Here is a 14,343-nt window from a genome sequence, read left to right on the forward strand (position 1 = left end):
ACTATTTACGCGTGACCTTTCCCGGCAATGGATAATATGTGTACACACCGGAGAACAGGACCTTTACGCGCCACCGTCGTGAAATTCCATCGAACGAGTCCTCCTCGTTTCATTACGCTTACCCAGGAACGCATTAACGCCCGTTGATACGCGCCGTTGGAGCGTGTTCCACCGACGGTCTGCGTCGCACGAGCGAACCCCGTTGGCAGAGCGGAATCGACGGAAAAATGCGTCGCCTCGATGCACTTTCGAGGCTGCACCGACGCGATGTCTCGAAATGTCGGGCTAACGCCGTTCCGTCGGGGCGACTCGTCGTCTCGCGTAAACAATCTCGCGAGACGGGAATGTAAGACGGGAACGTAAGAATGGCGCGTAACACCGGGCTTTCGCGTTCCACGAATCGCGCTGGTTCCCAACGAATTTCCGCCCCGACGTGCAATAAATCTCGACGACTGAATCGCGCTGATCGCAGCCACCGCCGAGGGGGTGGCACATTCTCGCGAAATTTCGCGTTCCCGTTGTTGATATCCCCGCGCGCCATGATTAATTGCGCATTGAACCGCTATTGCGTTTCAACGGGGGATGCGTTTCCATCGAGTTGCACGCGCCTAGGTCTTCGAAGCGTCGCGTCGCAGCTTCCGTCGAACGCGGCGGCCATCGGGTTCTAATTCTCTGGAAGATATCGCGAACGAGGATACCGTGGCGGTATTCAGCGAGGGATGCGATCCACGTTTGACTCGTGATCGTGACAATGGAAATTCATAAATGGAAATTCGAAACTCGACGTTATCTGTTCCCTCGAAGCGTCGAGCGGTTGAGTCCTAAATAAGATTTCTCGATAGCACGATGAAAGCGTGTCTACGCAGACGTTTCCATCGAGCATCCCACGAGACAATGATGGCCTTTAATTGTATCTCGTGTCCCGTTGAAGATAGCGCTTTAAAGCTGAACCGTGGGCTAAGTAATCGGGAGGCATTCGTTTGGCCGACGGAACGTCGGCACAGTCTGCTCGTGAGGAATATCGAGAACGCGTTTCCGCACAGGGTCTACATATATCAGCTTTACGACGTGCTTAGAGCGAAATCTGGCTTTAATCGCGACCCTCGATGCATCGATAAATTACCAGTAGAACGACGTCGTTTTTCGAGTATTCCTTTCCACCCGCCGCTTTCGTGTATCGCTGTGGCATTCTGCAGGTAAGTACTCTACCTTTCTCAAACCCGAAACGGTAGCGAAGCTGCTACTTTGCAACGCTACTTTCGATCGAGATGCACTCGGAGATTTATCGAGAACGCGAAAAGAAACGAGACGGTGAAACTTTTTTAAATTCTGCCAATATCGATCTCCCTGGGTCCGAATTTATTGGATAAAAATCGGTCAAAAATTCCGAGTACAATTTCGAATACACGCTAGCTCGCGTGAACCCGGCGAACAAATTGCGACCGTGTTAACGCGAAATCGTTAAGGGGTTAAATACCGGACTGCGAAAGCGTATCCCGGAACAATATATGGCGCGATGCTTTAATATTTGTCATAAAAGATGCGCGAAACAAATGTTCCTCTGCAGGGATCGACCCGGTCTCCATTTAACCGAAACTTCAACGTTATCGCGTTGTCACGTACACGCGTGTGCACGTGCACGTGTGAGAGAATGACGGGTATATGCAACGGGCTCGTACATAGATCGCATTAACAGACTGACGTGTATCGCGGCATCTATTAATTCAACGAACCGCCACACATGCTCGTCACTTTGCCGGACGCACGCTAATGGTCCGCCGTTTTGACGACTCACACCAACTCGCCATCCGTTAATTATTAATTAACCGGTCCAACCTTATCAGCAGCTCGCGTTACTTCCGAAAAATCAGTAACGTACGAACAAAACTACAGCAAGTTATACTTGTCTCGGTGTGAAATTTAACGTCTCAGAGTCTGCGACACCCTGCATGTTTCCCGGGCTTAAAGAGGACCAAGGGCCTACGAGGTAAGTAAAATTACGGATTCGTTTAATAGCTTAAATGATTTCGTGCTCGACGGAGGCCAGGCGTGAAGTATCGCTGCGAGAGATGGAAGTGAAGGAGTAAAAGGCTCCCCGTTTTCTATGCCCGAGTGAAAACCGAGATTCCATGGGTGTACCTCTGCTTTATCCTCTTTATACCGGCAGGCACTGTTCCAGAGAGATTACCATCTCCTTCGGGGGCTTGCACGTTATTAAGGTGAGAGAAAATTGGGAAACTTTTCGAACGACGAGACGGCAACATCGGGGATCCCGGGTTATTACCGAAAAGGGGGTGCGAAATTGTAAATAGCCGGATGAAGTGGGATGTTGATACTCGTTCGGACGAGCGAGTTCCGTTGACTGATTAAATAATCATCGTCTCCCGTGACACGTGTTACATCGGAACGAAATTAACTGGAAGGTACAAAAGAGGTGTCCGACAGGGGCGCGTGGCTCGGTTTTAATGAATCCTTCTTCTGTTTTATTCCATTACTTCATTCCCCAAATTTTATTTCAGTAAACGCACCCAACATGGGACTCGTCTGAAAAGACTCGAACGTAATTTTGCCGTCCCGTTTTATTAAATTTGATTAATAAAATAATCCTCCTATTTCGACGTGTCCAAAGAAACGAAGGTAGAAAGAGACTGGAAGGAAGAAAAGATGGGAAAATCAAAGCTTCCGAGTCGATGCGTCGAGAAATATTCGCGAGGAAGCCCTAGCAGTGTCGAAATCGTGCAGCTGGAAATGCGTTACGACAGCCTCGAGATCGTGTGTGCAGCGACGCTCGAACGATCTCGCGAGCAGTTCCCGGATCAAAAGGTTGCAAGTGCAGGGAACCGAGTTTCTCTCGAGGACTGGCAAGGGGCACGCTTAACCGGCGGATCCTCGAAAGTTTCTTGGCCCGTGGGTCGAACGACGGTTATTGTTAACTCTCGCAACTTGTAAACCCAGCCATCTTCCTGCCTAACGAAAGAGGAACGTTTACGTTTCTCCACGTTCGTCGTCGAGCTATTGTTCGACCGAGGGGAACCCCGCGTTATTCTTCGGGCAAGATTAATTCGAGTACAAGGATCCGAGATAGAGAGAGAGAGAGAGAGAGAACAGTCCCGTAATAAATCCAACATTCGAGCAATTTGTTATCGCAATAACGATATCTCTTTACTCGGGCTATTTCCATGCCACGAGGCTGGAAGGGAGATCCATTATCATCGTGACCGATGAACTCGCGGTAAAAGAGGTGCCAGTCCCCGGCGTCTGTCGTAAAGCGCGGAAGACGCCTCACGGTTTCGTAATTAATGAAGCGACGTCGCCTTTAAGGGTGTCGCTGATAATTAAGGAGCAGCGAATTAAAGGTCGAGACTCGGGAACCCCGAGGACGGTCTAAAAACGACGAGTAACCTGCACAGCGAGGATAAAGTTCAAAGTAGGCCAGTGTGTTTTTGCGAAAGGAAAACGAGACTCGTTGCTACCTCGCGAGCAGCATCGCGCTGCGAATAAACATTTCGCGGACTTCGTCGAGTTATTTCGCCAGGTGTCGTTTGACCGGGCTCGTTGATTAAAAAACACCGCAAACAAATTCTGGCAAAGCTGCGAACATCGGCGTGGACGGAACGCGAAATGGCGGACGCGTTGTTCGAGCTTCGATATTTATAAAGCCGCGGATCAATCTTCGAATCAGATGCCGCGATGCGTCGCCACCCCGGGGCCATCGCGTGTCACGCATGCATATGTATTTGTCACGTGAAAAAATTCATGCGCGCTTTTGCATAGCACGTGGATACAATCGGACAACGAAAACCATGAATTTCTAACGAGATCGTGACAGGGCCGTGACAGAAGCAGTGGCGACGTGCCACGAGACTCTGTCCCCGCGATTATTCTCGCTCCCATTACCCTCGCATTTCAGGGAAAAAGAATCACAGACCGGGAAGATACTTCGGGGTCACACGAGGATGAGAAAATTGGATCGAGAACGATCCCGTTGCACGAAACGTCGAATAACCCCTCGCTTCTATGGGGCATAGGCTATAATCCAGCCGTGTCGAATTAGCATCCGAGCAACCAGTGTTCGCTCGAACAGTCGGTACTCCGTAAATCGCCGCTTTAACGGCGAAGCGATAAAGCTTCCGTATGCTTGACGGCAACCGTGGAATTAAGCGATTACTTTCGTCCGATGCGCAATTAATTAACGGTCAGGTAATCTAGGTGCGTTTGTTTACCGATATTTCCAGCTAAGAGGCCAGGAACAATGGCGCGTCGAGGCTGGATCGAGGGATGATTTGCCGACAGGCCAGTTGGGAATTCCGGACAGGCGCCGCAAATCCGCGATTGTCTCTGTAAATCTGAACGGTAATCCGTCCTTTGCAAGCTCTCAGATTGGGTCCTGTAGCCCCGAGGTTCGCCGCGAAAATTTCGAGGACAAGACTTTACGCTTAACCCGATGTAATCAACCGCGCACACTTGCGTCACGTCATCGGTAATCCGTTTATCGGGGAATGAAATCTAATTAACGCTATCCCGCCGTGCTATACTTGAGTTTCGACATGGAACAAGGTAAACAATCTGTTTACGATCGCGTTGAGTTACGTAATCGAGGACCATCGATGCCACGAGTTAATGACCGCCGTATTATGTAATAATCGATCAGCGAGGCAGGCTTTGCATTGCGAGCTGGAAGCTTCGCCTCCTTGAAAGCTTGCACGGGATAATGGCGAAGTTGAGGGATTTTTCATCGTATCTCGACGAAGCAGTCGAGAAGAAACGTGCAGGCGTTGGTGCCCAGTGTGGGCTTCACTTTTAATATGTTAATGGCTGTACTTTGACTACCAAGTCCATGGACGCTGATACCAGCTACATTTTCGTAGAAGCGTCTCGCTGATCCTGTCTCATCCTTTTCCCCAATCGCCGTTAAGTCTGCAAAATTGGTAATCGGTAATGCCGATGCGGCGCAAGGTAAATGGTTAGTCGAGAAAATTAACGTATTTAAATTCGATCCGAGAAGTTGTCGAAACTGCTTCTCTGATCGATCTCGAGCAAGTTCCACGATTAAGCCGCCTATCGGATGCAAATCTTAACCACGGGAATCTGCATTTAACCGGTGCTCGGAGTTGGGCGTCCTTGAAATGGAAATGAAGCTTTACTCTTTCGGCTAATTCGCGAAAATCCTGATCGTATCTCGGGTATTCGCTGTTGTTTTCTAGACGTATTCGAAACTCGTTTCTTCACGCCCCAGTTCGCGCATTCGATCGTTTCACCCGCTTTCGGTTTTATTAAATCGCGTCTTCTTTTATTCCGATGCAGGTTCGACTCGACGAGCCAACGCGCGGGATAGTTTCCATCGAGATAAATCGGCAACTTTTCCCCGATGCCAAGTATCTTTCCGCTGAATTTCCGCGAGCAACGCCTCGTCACGCTTCATTAGCCCGGCTCGGGAACAAATTCCGCGTTCGACTTAACGACGACCTATTTCCGGCACATCGTCTAGACGCTACAACCCTTCCGAGGGACGATTAATTCCAGTACCGGTTTCACGCGTGCCGAAAATCGACGAGGATCGTCGCGAGTAAACTTTTCGAACGCGTGTGCGTATTCGGATACGTACAGGTATACGTATTCGGTACCGAAAAGACGCGAAATCGATACGCAAGCTGTAAAACACGTACTACACGAGCCAGTTGCGTGGTTTAATTACGAAAATTCAAAGTCGCTCGCAGATTTGGAGAAGGTACACCGTGGATCGGAGAATGCTTAATTACCGAGAAAATCCCTCAGCTTTACCGCACGGGGCATTTGGAAATTTCGCGTACGCGTTTCTCACGGTTCTTCCAGTACCCGGTAGTATCTTCTATTATCAGCCAGCGGAAGCAGAGTTATTCCGTGCGATATGCCGGCGTTTCATTATAATTAGAACCGCGTTGCTTCGAGCGTACATTTGCCGTTATTCAACGTGGACGCGATGCAAAGCAGGCTGGAACGTGGCTGGAACGGGCTGCAACGAATACCGGAACAATGTCGCTGGTTTTACAACGCATTACAACGACGCTGCGGCCGTGTAATCCCGTGGTAAAGGACGGTAAACGCCGCAGGAGAGGCGAGAATTCTAGACCCGCGGGAAAAATTCATGAAATTTTCCGCGCCAAGCGCGCGCGCGCGCGCGAGATGACGGAAATTTAGTTAAGTCAATGACCGTATGTCGCGCGAAAAGGGAGTACGAAAGCAAGAAGCGTCGCGGTGGCGAATTTACCTTGCAATCTTGTTTAACGGTTACCACCGAGAGCAGAAAGGGTCGAGGACGAACGTCCGCGAGAGAGACAATTAACGCTGGATTACATCCGTTCGCGCCATTAGCGCATCGTTCACGGGAACGACATTTTTCCAGCCACGTTGCGAGATGGAAATTAACGAGATTTTACGAGAAATACGAGCACCTCGACGGGGAAATTCCATTTCGGAACGCCTTCGAAAAACAAGCAACCTGACGGCCGATTTTCGCAAATGGACGCGCATGCGGACGGGCCTGCTTGGCCCACGCGTAATTCTGTAACGAAGCAAGAATATTAATGAGGATGGAAGGGCAGGGGGTGGTGCATCGGAGAATCCGGGATTATTCGCGCCCGGTCTTCGTGGCTGGAAAATACTTTAATCGGCGGAAAAATAAGAGGAGGAAGGCAGCTGGACGCACGGGCCTCCGCGTATCCGGGTATAATTTTGCATATGCAGTATGTACGCTCTTTGCGATGGAACAGGGGATATAATTCGATGAAGTTAAAGCGCGATATTAAGTGTAATAACGCTGTTACCGAGGACATGGAAGTAGCGACAATGGCGGTAGTTGATCGAGCGTGTTTAACGAACCATTAACATACAAACTTCGTTACTTTTACCTTTGTCTAATTATGCCCTGACAATCAAGTAAACAAAGCTGGATTGACAAGGCAAACGAGGATATCGGAAGGGAACAGACCGTTGACAGGCTACGAGCGAATATGTCATCATGATATTCAATCGGGTTTGTGACACGAACAATCAGTATCAATTTTAAGTCCGCACGTCCAGTCGAATTCTATTACCGCGCGAATGTGCAGTTTGACGATCCTGATTGCAAATTTCGCTAGCTGCGAACTGCCTCGCGCACGGCTCCAACTTTTGCCAATTTAATTATATCTTGTCGCTTTTATTATACCGGAGCAAGCAGCGAATTTTCCATACGCGTTCGTCCTAAAATCGTCCTAGAAAATGCCACATACGAACAACCATTAACGATATCTTTATCGAATAACCGTAACTGTCATCCAACTCGCTTCCAATCGTATTACACGACCTTCGAGCGAACCTTTAAACGAAATAACTCTGATTCGCCTTGAATATCCTCGAATAACCTCCGTACGACGTTAAAGCGACGTTAACCGACATCTTAAGCGCGAGTGTTTCAACGGAACGACATAGCATTCCTGTCGTGGTAATTATGACGAAAGCCTCATCCACCCGAACACCTTTCACGCTCCTTCGACTATATTTTCCACAGTTTATAAGAACGAACAGAGTTACATCCTTAAGGTCGTTAGAGAAAAGCGTCTCGGCCCAAGAGAACTTCAACCGACGTCTCTTCGACCCTCGCTGGAAACTTTTCAACGGAGCTTTTGTGCTCGGTGAGCGATCTCAATAAGGGAAGCACGGCGAGGAACGAAGGTGTTTCCGCTGGACTTGTGTACCCGGAACTCGCAGAGTCAATTGCATTCCCGTTCGTGCCTAGCTCGCTCTTCCTGCGACTTTCAAGTTACAACGGCTGACAACGCGATCAAACCGACGCGAAGCCTGTTTTCGCCTCGCTTTGTCCGCTTCGTTCTCCCATTGCGAATTTTTCTCCGCTTTCCCTGTCGATTTTCAACTTTCCCGATGTTTCCAGGCGATCACGTCGCACGCTCTCGCGACGGGAACTCGCAGTCTCGAGATCTTGTTATCGAACTAAAATTGCTGGTTCGCTGGCACGGCGCGTTACCATGTCAGGAGAAGTTAGGGCGACAGATATTAACGCGATGGTGGAATAACGTCGATTAACACAGGTTCGATAACTATTTACCGAGGATTTTTGCCAAGTATCTTTTTATTCCCCGGTATTCGCTGAAAGTTGAACGCCGTCGAGTCCGTCGGATTCGTTCCATTAACGTCGGTATAAAAATCCTAATCATCCGGAGTACGCAAGAACGAGTGGAAGAGCCCCAACGGGGAAGAACGCTAACGTCGGTAGAGCTGGGAGAACGATTCGGAGGAAGCTTGCGGGGAAAGCTGGGAATAAATCGTGGACCTAGCACGACGCGAAGAATTGATTCTCGGGCGTTTAGCGGAACCGAAACAAAACCGAGAAAAAGGAGGAAAAGTAAACGGATTCAGTGGGAGAGGAGAGAACATTAGGTCGTTGCAGCTGGTTGCAACAGGTTTCAACGTTCGCTGGTACGATCAACGGAGAACGAGGCCGTAGGTCGAGCCACCGTGCCAGCCCTATTGTGCAGTTAGTTAAGCGTCATACAGACGCGTAATTATGTTCGCGAGTCCAACAACGAGGCAACGAAATTCGAAAAACCGAGACCCAAAGGCCGTGACTTTATGCAAAACCGACCGTGAGAAATCTGCAACGAAATGAAAGGACCATGAGGACAGACCTTTTTTCACCCCCGTTTCTCTCACCTTTTTCCCCGTTCGTTCCGCGCTCATCCGGAAATTGCTTCTCGCGAGAGAGACAGGCTTCGTGAAACAGGTTTTGACACGGTGCAGCTTTTCTTTCAAAGTTTCATCGATAACTCGGAACGAACAAGGCGAGATTGCATTGAAACGCGTCGACCAGGCGCGCGAGCTCGTCGAATATTTAAAACCCGATGAACCGCTTCATCGGGGTGAAACAACGTTCTCGAATGAACGTAGGACGAACAGGAGAGGCGAAGAAATGAGGAAACGAAGGTGGATCCATAAATGGGACGAGCAGCATCCCACGCTCGAGGCCGCACTTTACAGAGATCGCGTTCTCGAAATTCTGCTCGCGCGCCGCAGATATAATTGGACGGAACTCGATTAGAATAGCGAGATTGATTCCCGGCCACGGACTCGATCGTAACGAATGTCGAGCTTCCTTAATCGAATCGAACTTGCTCGTATCTCGAGATAATACGCGAGGGATATTCGCCATCGAAGAGCACCGCGTACAAGGACCCGCGAAATGTTCACGGAACCGTAATAAGTTCTTTAACGTCGCCGTGGCTCTCAATGGGAAAACTCCGTTACCGACCACACTGAAACAAGGATATACCGTTTCCATCGCGGGACATAAACCGTCCGACTTTGACGATATACAAACCGTATCGCGATCGTGGCGGAAGTTCGTAAAACGACGAGATACGCGGTGCAATAAAACATTTATCACGGACGCCATCGAAGCGTTGCTCGATCATTCGGCAAGCGATAATAATTTCCGAATCGATTTCGATTTATCGATACTCCGTTAATTCATGATTAATCGAAAACGGTGAAGGTTATCCGATTATTTCTCAAAACTCTTTCCAACGTAATCGGAAAATTTCCATTTCCCGTACAATTTTCAGGAACATTTTCCTACTCCCGATTACGGAGAAGAAATTCGAGATCTTGACGCGCAGACAGGATACACGCGTGAAACGGATGAGCGTATAATTCCACTGGAGGTGCGTCACGAGGAACGAGGACCTTCCGCGCTTTACGCAACGCGTCTGCGACACGCTGACACGCTCGGAATCGGAGGAAGCTTGCGGGGAAAGCTGGGAATAAATCGTGGACCTAGCACGACGCGAAGAATTGATTCTCGGGCGTTTAGCGGAACCGAAACAAAACCGAGAAAAAGGAGGAAAAGTAAACGGATTCAGTGGGAGAGGAGAGAACATTAGGTCGTTGCAGCTGGTTGCAACAGGTTTCAACGTTCGCTGGTACGATCAACGGAGAACGAGGCCGTAGGTCGAGCCACCGTGCCAGCCCTATTGTGCAGTTAGTTAAGCGTCATACAGACGCGTAATTATGTTCGCGAGTCCAACAACGAGGCAACGAAATTCGAAAAACCGAGACCCAAAGGCCGTGACTTTATGCAAAACCGACCGTGAGAAATCTGCAACGAAATGAAAGGACCATGAGGACAGACCTTTTTTCACCCCCGTTTCTCTCACCTTTTTCCCCGTTCGTTCCGCGCTCATCCGGAAATTGCTTCTCGCGAGAGAGACAGGCTTCGTGAAACAGGTTTTGACACGGTGCAGCTTTTCTTTCAAAGTTTCATCGATAACTCGGAACGAACAAGGCGAGATTGCATTGAAACGCGTCGACCAGGCGCGCGAGCTCGTCGAATATTTAAAACCCGATGAACCGCTTCATCGGGGTGAAACAACGTTCTCGAATGAACGTAGGACGAACAGGAGAGGCGAAGAAATGAGGAAACGAAGGTGGATCCATAAATGGGACGAGCAGCATCCCACGCTCGAGGCCGCACTTTACAGAGATCGCGTTCTCGAAATTCTGCTCGCGCGCCGCAGATATAATTGGACGGAACTCGATTAGAATAGCGAGATTGATTCCCGGCCACGGACTCGATCGTAACGAATGTCGAGCTTCCTTAATCGAATCGAACTTGCTCGTATCTCGAGATAATACGCGAGGGATATTCGCCATCGAAGAGCACCGCGTACAAGGACCCGCGAAATGTTCACGGAACCGTAATAAGTTCTTTAACGTCGCCGTGGCTCTCAATGGGAAAACTCCGTTACCGACCACACTGAAACAAGGATATACCGTTTCCATCGCGGGACATAAACCGTCCGACTTTGACGATATACAAACCGTATCGCGATCGTGGCGGAAGTTCGTAAAACGACGAGATACGCGGTGCAATAAAACATTTATCACGGACGCCATCGAAGCGTTGCTCGATCATTCGGCAAGCGATAATAATTTCCGAATCGATTTCGATTTATCGATACTCCGTTAATTCATGATTAATCGAAAACGGTGAAGGTTATCCGATTATTTCTCAAAACTCTTTCCAACGTAATCGGAAAATTTCCATTTCCCGTACAATTTTCAGGAACATTTTCCTACTCCCGATTACGGAGAAGAAATTCGAGATCTTGACGCGCAGACAGGATACACGCGTGAAACGGATGAGCGTATAATTCCACTGGAGGTGCGTCACGAGGAACGAGGACCTTCCGCGCTTTACGCAACGCGTCTGCGACACGCTGACACGCTCGGAGACGATTTAGGAACGTCGTAGATTTTATTCGGAGGCACGCTTGTCAGAGACAAAGACGCGTTTCCTCCTTCTCTGGCACGAAAATCCGGGGATCGTTACGCCATTACAAGGAGCCGGCGAAAGCCCGACTTAAGACTGTAAGCTCGGGTCAAAGTACTTGGCCGCCATTGTACGCCGACCCGGCGCACGAGTCCGGATGAGTTTAAACGAGGACGAGCACTTTCCAACACCGCGATTGAAAACGTGTCTTCCGAACGAGTCCAACGACGGAGTTTCGACGAGTCGCCGATGGCTGAGCGATACGCGGACATGATTGGCATTCGCTAACGTTTTACGACCCCCTTCTGTCTCACGAAATTCCAACGACGCGGCTACGCCTCTGCTATTTTCGATTTTACGACCGCACTCGCGTAGACTACTCGTAAAAGTCTTGCCCGGCGTTGAAAAATATTTGCCCGGCTTTTTACGGGGAACCACGAAAGGAGAACGTTACGAGCGCAACACCGGAACGGAAAAGCGTTGAAACGATAGGTGAAACTTTCCCGAATCATTGTTCTTCGTCGGGGAAGCAAAAGCACCTCGGTCACGTGACTCGTACATCGTTCCACTTTCCGGGGACGGAGCGAGAATTAATAGGTTCTCGCGGAACAGGCGAACTGTTATTTCGTCTTTTATCGTGGTGGATAGCGTCACGCGAATCCAATGGACTTGCCCGTACCCACGGTCCACCGATCCCGAATCGACCTTCGGTACCGGAAGCGACCCGCATTCCCGGATAAACTTTCCCACGATTAATAACACGGACGGAAGTGGTTAAAGGCACGAAAAGAGCCGATACGAGGCAAGGGTACACCGCGAGAGCATTTCACCGCGTTGCATCCCCTTTAATCTCGAGAAGAAGCTCGACGTCGCGCGTTTCGTGCGCGTTCGCGTGGAAAAACTTTGCCAAGAATTTCAAGTATCCTCGGTCGAACGGTAATTCCGAATCACTCTCCACGCGAGAATGTTTCGTTCCACTTTTTGCGGATTGAGCCGTACACACGTGGCTGCAACATTTTCTCTCGTTTTCCTCTTTTTCCCTTCTCTTTCCCACTCGTAACCCACGATCGAGCATGCAACGTGTCCCGATTGCAGCGAACGCGTATTTTCCGCAAAATTTTTAATCCGAAACGCGGCGTACACGCAGAGGACACGGGACGAATACAGCTTCGGGGATGAATTCTCGAGACCTCGTAAATATCCGTTCATCGTTGGACACGTGACTATATGGGGATGAACGAAAACGATCGACCAGCTTTCTGATTTTTCGCGATAATCGTAAAAGACGTGCCCTATTCCGTGTAGGGCGTGGACCAATTTCCAAGGAGAGAATCTCTATTTCCGGATAACGTTCCTGCACGGAAAAGACGCGAAGATCGTAACCGGTAATAACGCGGGACAATCGCATCTGCGTGGCTTGTTTCACGGGGAATTTAGTCGGCGAATGTCGAGGCGTGTGTACTCGCGAGTCCAGCTCGGTCTCGCGTTAACTTCGTTTCGCGTTTGCTTTGTATCACGGCCACCGTCTGTGGAGTCTACGAAGAAAAGATGGCGAACGCGATTACGGACCGTCGCGATCTTCCCCGGCGAAAATTAGGCTTTCCCTAACCCTAAAATTAGGGTTTAATCGAATATCCGGCTCGACTAGTTATCCAAGCTGAGAAATATTTAGCAAGAATCCGGCGAGACATCGGGGTTCGGGAGCGACGGGTGCGCGCGACCGACTGACAAGCTTGCGAGTCCGTCGCATACCGGTGCCGCTTTTCGAGGCTTGATTTCACCCGAAGATGAGAGGAGATTGGAAATTCCGTTCTGTCGCGTTTCGGTTTCATCAGCCTGTCTGCGGGATGAAAGGCATACCGACCGAGCGTATCTCACCGGGCACGACAAAATGTGTAAATTAATGCGGCGAATAACATTTTCGTCTGTGATCCTGCGTGGGATTAAAGACGAGTGATCTCCCGATAGACGTTAAACGGTTAAAGCCTATTAAAACCTGACTTGATTACGTCCGTGGGTTTCAGTCGGACGATTAAATTCCATTAACGAACTCGATGGCTCGAGAAACTTATGGACTTGGACGAGGTGTTGCATCGTCTTAGGGTGACAAGGGTGTTTAAAGAGACGTTCCTTTGAGCTTGAAACTTGGCGATCGCTGAAGAGACGAGCACCTTCGATTGCATCACGCTTCTATGGCTTATCGCGAAAAGAGTTCAAGGTCCATTGATCAGGACGTCTTTCAAGCGACACGCACAGGCCATTCGACGTCCGAGAGACGACTGCTACCACGAACAGGCTTTTCGCGTGATCGGAAACGAAGGACGCGTTACGTAAAAATTGTCACGTATCGCGAGACGGACGAAACGGAAGAGCACTCGTGGTGAACGAAAAAAGGGGCAAAAGCGCGTGGAGTTTTTCAATTTCCCTGGAAAAACATGCAAGTCGAGCATTCGCGTCAGTTTTTGCGCTCGCTTGGAGATCCCGGTCTCTATCGTTCGATCCCGATCTATTCGAAAGCATTCCGCGCATCGAAACGGATCCTTTTCAGCCAACCGAGCGATGTTTCGAAGATCCAATGGTAGCTCGAGGATTGGCTATTGGTTATACGCGAACGGCTCGTAACCTATTACCAGCTAATGCTCTACAACTACGCGATCGTCCTTCGTCCCGGAGTGCTTATAATCTCTAAACGAAGCGCAGACGATGTGAGCCTAGGTCGTAAAATTAGCTGTGTGCTACTTAACGTTTTAGTTATCATTGATCTTGACACTTGCCGTCCGATCGCGATGGAATTACGACGAGGGACGAAGGCTGTAAGCCGCGGGAAATAAAGTTCCTCCGGTTCTCCTCCATCGCCTAATCGTCTTTCACGGGGAGACAGTGCGGAACTAGCCGGCAGGAACAGGCCGGCGAAACCGGAGGTACCGACTAGGGTCCCATCGAGATGAATTATTCACGCTTCCCTTCCGGAGATGAAGGCGTGTCGGCTGGACGCGTGAAACGGGCAGACAGCGTTCGAAATTATCTTAAGGGCGTGCGAT

This window comes from Eufriesea mexicana, unplaced genomic scaffold, assembly GCF_001483705.2.
Source record: "Eufriesea mexicana isolate 0111107269 unplaced genomic scaffold, ASM148370v2 scaffold265, whole genome shotgun sequence".
Lineage (NCBI taxonomy): Eukaryota > Metazoa > Arthropoda > Insecta > Hymenoptera > Apidae > Eufriesea > Eufriesea mexicana.